Source organism: Pseudophryne corroboree, chromosome 2 (assembly GCF_028390025.1).
Source record: "Pseudophryne corroboree isolate aPseCor3 chromosome 2, aPseCor3.hap2, whole genome shotgun sequence".
Classification (NCBI taxonomy): Eukaryota; Metazoa; Chordata; class Amphibia; order Anura; family Myobatrachidae; genus Pseudophryne; species Pseudophryne corroboree.
In genome coordinates this window covers 539,650,903-539,656,902 of record NC_086445.1, presented here as the reverse complement: position 1 = coordinate 539,656,902, position 6,000 = coordinate 539,650,903, and positions in this window count along the sequence as shown.

Below are 6,000 nucleotides of genomic sequence, written 5' to 3'. Positions count from 1 at the left end.
GATCGGAGAGTCAGGCTACACCGCAGATGGAATGCTGGTGCGGGTCTCTATAGCAGAAGTCTGGAGACAGGAGCTGGAACCTGGAAGACAACCACAGGAGAGAGACAAACTGGAACTAGGTTAGACAACCAAAGCACTGACGCCTTCCTTGCTCAGGCACAGCATACTTATACCTGCAGCAAGGAAGGGGTTGGCTAGGCAATTATGCAAATCAACAATACAGACAGCAGATTGGTGGAAATAATCAGATGACAAAATCCAAGATGGCTGCGCCCATGCAGACACTTGGAGGGAAGTTTGGTTTGTAATCCATGTGAGAATTGAAACAGTAATGGCGACGCCGGCCACAGGAGACAGGAGACGCCAGACTGACAAGCGCACATTTAACCACGCGGGCACAGCGGAGGCCGCGGCTGATGAAATCACCACTCTGACATTCTGCATGTGGAAACTCAGGAACAGCGGGATCCGGTCCTGGAACGCTGAGCCAGCCTTAGGAGGCATCTGAAGGGTAAGTAATGGCGTCCAGATACCCGGATCGTGACAACCTCACGTGGAAAGTGGTCATTCTGTGGGCCTTGGCGTCGGCCAGGCGTGTATCAGAATTGGCGGCTTTGTCATACAAAAGCCTTATCTGTATTTTATATGGATAAGGCGGCATTGAGGACTCGTTCCCAATTCCTTCCTAAGGTGGTATCAGTTTTTCATGTGAACCAACCTATTGTGGTGCCTGCGGCTACTTGGGACTTGGAGGATTCCAAGTTACTGGACGTAGTCAGGGCCCTGAAAAGTATATGTTTCCAGGACAGCTGGAGTCAGGAAAACTGACTCGCTATTTATCCTGTATGCACCCAACAAGCTGGGTGCTCCTGCTTCTAAGCAGACGATTGCTCGCTGGATCTGTAGCACGATTCAACTTGCACATTCTGCGGCTGGACTGCCGCACCCTAAATCTGTAAAAGCCCATTCCACGAGGAAAGTGGGCTCTTCTTGGGCGGCTGCCCGAGGGGTCTCGGCTTTACAACTTTGCCGAGCTGTTACTTGGTCGGGTTAAAACATTTTTGTAATAGTCTACAAGTTTGATACCCTGGCTGAGAAGGACCTAGAGTTTGCTCATTCGGTGCTGCAGAGTCATCCGCACTCTCCCGCCCGTTTGGGAGCTTTGGTATAATCTCCATGGTCCTTACGGAGTCCCAGCATCCACTTAGGACGTCAGAGAAAATAAGATTTTACTCACCGGTAAATCTATTTCTCGTAGTCCGTAGTGGATGCTGGGCGCCCATCCCAAGTGCGGATTGTCTGCAATACTTGTTTATAGTTATTGCCTAACTAAAGGGTTATTGTTGAGCCATCTGTTGAGAGGCTCAGTTATATTTCATACTGTTAACTGGGTATAGTATCACGAGTTATACGGTGTGATTGGTGTGGCTGGTATGAGTCTTACCCGGGATTCAAAATCCTTCCTTATTGTGTCAGCTCTTCCGGGCACAGTATCCTAACTGAGGTCTGGAGGAGAGTCTTAGTGGGAGGAGCCAGTGCACACCAGGTAGTCCTAAAGCTTTCTTTAGTTGTGCCCAGTCTCCTGCGGAGCCGCTAATCCCCATGGTCCTTACGGAGTCCCAGCATCCACTACGGACTACGAGAAATAGATTTACTGGTGAGTAAAATCTTATTATCTCACCAGCACAAGGACACCAGTATTACTGCAGTGTGCCTGGTCATGCACAAAGGGTGGAGAATGAACATACTGGTGAAGGGAGACTGTGTACAGACACCGATATGCATGATGGTATGACAGCCTGTTGGTGAATGCCAAACCTGACATTTTTCTTTTTTTAAATTATTACTCCCCTCTTTTCTCTCATCCAGAGACGGCTTACTTCACACAACTAATAACACACAACAGTAAATTGGAATGAAAATTTGTGTTCCCTACAGGAAAAGGAGGGAAGCGGTATGTTTAGGAGTCCCCAGGACTCTGGAGAGATGGACAAGGTAAGCCAGTGGCCCCCAGAGCATATCTTCCAAACTTAGCTGAGGTGGCATATGGTCTGACTCACCTAGAGCAAGGAGGGTATGTGCAAGCTGGTAAGAGCCTACTGAAGTGCACCAGGATTCTCTTCTCATGCGGGTAAGAAAGCAATGACATGTCTTATTTGCTTGAGGAAGAATATTGATAAGACAATACCAACGTAGCCATCCCATATCCCTCCTACAGACGGACCTTTTCAGGTAATACAAATCGACTTCATACAGTTACCACCCTGTAGGAATTTGAAATATGTGTTAGTATGTACTGATGTGTTTTCCAACTGGGTAGAAGCGTTCCCTGCTGCCACAAATACTGCCACGTTCACTGCAAAGAAAATTGTGCAGGAATTTGTGTGCAGATATGGTATCCCTAGAATGATTGAAAGTGATAGGGGTACCCATTTTACAGGTGAAGTCTTTCAGGTCATGTGCAAACTGATGGGAATTAATAGTAACATAGTATCTGAGGTTGAAAAAAGACAATTGTCCATCGAGTTCAACCTATTTGTGGTCTCCTATGCATGATGATTTGACTAAAATTTCTGACTGATGCTGCTGTCAGCCGTTGTATTTTTTCCCTATTTATAGTAACTATAATGCATGACTATGCACCATACCCCTGGATATCCTTATCCATTAGGAATTTATCTAACCCATTCTTAAAGGTGTTGACAGATTCAGCCATTACAACTCCCTCGGGCAGGGAATTCCAAACACGTATTGTCCTTACCGTGAAAAAGCCTTTACTCCGTATTGTGCGGAATCTCCTCTCCTCTAACCTGAGCGAGTGTCCACGAGTCCTCTGTGTTGATCTAACCAAAAACGGGTCCCGCGCAAGCTCTGTGTATTGTCTCCTTATATATTTGTAGATGTTGATCATATCCCCTCTTAGTCTCCGCTTTTCCAATGTAAACATGCCTAGTCTTTCAAGCCTTTCCTTGTATTCCATCGTCTCCATGCCCTTAATTAGTTTGGTCGCCCTCCTCTGTACCTTTTCAAGCTCCAGGATATCCTTTTTGTAGTACGGTGCCCAGAATTGTACACAGTATTCAAGGTGTAGCCTCACTAGTGATTTATATAACGGGAGTATAATACTCTCGTCCCTAGCATCAATACCCCGTTTTATGCATGCTAATATCTTATTAGCCTTCTTTGCTGCAGTCCTACTTTGGGTACTACTGCTTAGCTTGCTATCTATGAGGACACCTAAATCCTTTTCCAGTACAGAATCCCCTAATTTTACCCCATTTAGTAGGTAGGTGTAATTTTTGTTCTTGTTACCACAGTGCATTACCTTACACTTGTCTGTGTTGAAGCGCATTCTCCATTTGGCTGCCCATGCTTCTAATTTAACTAAGTCGTTCTGAAGAGACTCTGCATCCTCCTCTTTATTTATAGCCTTACACAATTTGGTATCATCTGCAAAAATTGACACCATGCTCTCTAGACCTTCTGTTAGGTCGTTAATGAAAATATTGAACAATAGCGGTCCTAATACTGAGCCTCGCGGCACACCACTTAGCACTTCAGTCCAAGTTGAAAAAGATCCATTAGCCACAACGCGCTGCTCCCTATTATCTAACCAGTTTTTGACCCAAGTGCATATTGTGCTTCCTAGCCCTGATTCTTGTAGCTTGTAGATAAGTCTCATGTGTGGTACAGTATCAAACGCTTTGGCAAAGTCTAAAAAGATTACATCCACGTCTTTACCCTGATCTAGGTTTGCGCTTACTGTTTCATAAAAGCCAAGTAAGTTGGTTTGACAGGATCTGTCCTTCATAAACACATGTTGATTCCTTTTAATGACCTTATTGACTTCAAGGAACTTCTGAATACTATCTCTTAGAATACCTTCCAATACTTTCCCCACTATAGATGTAAGACTAACTGGTCTATAATTACTTGGTTCAGCTTTACTTCCCTTTTTGAATATAGGCACTACTTCCGCTATACACCAGTCTTTTGGAACCATACCTGATATAACTGAATCCTTAAAGATCAAAGATAGCGGTTTTGCCAGTTCAGAGTGAAGCTCCATTAGAACCCTTGGGTGAATACCATCGGGCCCTGGTGATTTATTAATCTTTAAATGTTTTAATCGGTCACAGACTACTTCCTCGCTTAAATAAGTACCTATCAGTGGGATATTCTCATTATTGAGATTGTGTCAGTCCCTGAAATGGGTCCTCTCTAGTGAATACTGTTGAAAAAAACTAATTTAGTGTGTCCGCTATGTCATTATCATTTTTGCTTAAGACTCCCAACTTGTCTTTTAAAGGGCCTATACTCTCCTTCTTTAATCTCTTGCTATTAATGTATTTAAATAATTTTTGGGGATTCGCTTTGCTTTCCTTTGCTACTAGTTTTTCAGTTTCTACTTTAGCCGCTCTTATTTCCTTTTTGCAAATTTTGTTACATTCCTTATAGTGCTGAAATGACTCTGCTTCCCCGTCAGATTTGTATTTTTTAAATGCTCGCCTTTTCTTGCCCATAAGTTCCTTAATCTTTTTGTTAAGCCACATCGGTTTATGATTTTTATTCCTTTTTTTGCTACTCATAGGAATAAATTTGAGTGTATTTTTAGCTAGCAGGAATTTTAGTACCTCCCATTTCTCCGTAGTATTTTTTCCTAAAAACAAACCTTCCCATTCAATATCCCTGAAGAATACCCTCATCTTTTCAAAATTTGCTTTGCTAAAGTTTAGAGTCCTAGTTGAGCCAGTATAGGGCTGTTTATGGAAACTGATATTGAATGTGACCATATTGTGGTCGCAGTTTCCTATGGGTTCCCCTACTATAGTACCTGATACCAAATCCCCATTGTTTGTTAATACCAGGTCTAAGATTGCATTGTACCTAGTTGGTTCCTCAATTAGTTGGACTAAGTAGTTATCATTAAGTGTGTTTAAAAACATATTGCCCCTAGCAGTATCACATGAATCGTTTTTCCAGTTTATCTCTGGATCGTTAAAATCTCCCATCACTACTATGTCTCCTACTCCTGCTGCTCTTTCAATTTGCTTTAGTAACAATTCCTCATCAGATGCGTTGATACCAGGCGGCCTATAGCATACACCCAATGCTAACTTTTTTATTCCTTTTTCCCCGCATGCAATTTCTACATACTCCGTACCGGCCACAGGCGAGTGCAAAGGTGGAGAGAATGAATAGCACTATTAAGAACAAGCTGAGCAAAGTGATGGCTGAAACTGGATTGTTGTGGCCAGAAGCTTTGCCACTAGTGTTGTACAGCATCAGAACCACTCCCAGGTCACCGCTTAACTTATCACCCTTTGAAATTCTTTTTGGTCGACAACCGCATGTAATGATAGACCCCCAGGATGATTTGAAATGCAATAATGAAATAACTGTGAAATATTTGGTTAGGATGAGCCGGCAACTGAGAATTCAACAAAGAAATCTAAAGCTGGTGATTCCTGACCTACCGAACAGTAATTGTCATGACATTGAGCCTGGGGATTATGTGATGATATGAAATTTTCCACGCTCAGGTTGCCTCATAGACAGGTGGGAAGGACCATACCAAGTCTTGTTAACAGCATTAAAGGTTGCCGAAAGAGAGACTTGGGTCCACTCGTCCCACTGCAAGAAGGTCGCTGACCCGGAGAAAACTTGTGACAAAGAGCAAGGTGAAGAGAACCTCGTATCACTAGAGAGTCTATTCCGGGAAAGCTGAGAGGCAGGACTGTTGAGCGGCACCTGAGCGCGGAGAGCAACAAGATCAAGGATGGTTGTCGCACCATTTTCTTTTTTCACCCCCCCCCACACTGCATTTTCCTTTCTTTTCTCCTCCTTATTTTCCTTCTTTCCCCTAACGAAATGGATCTATCACAAGAGACTGCATTTCGGGTTCTGCTGGTAATTTTGTTTTTGATCAGGACAATTTGTTTTGGTGAGGGTCCCAGAGAGGTCGAGCAAGGATCTGGAATGGGTTCTGATGGCGAGTGT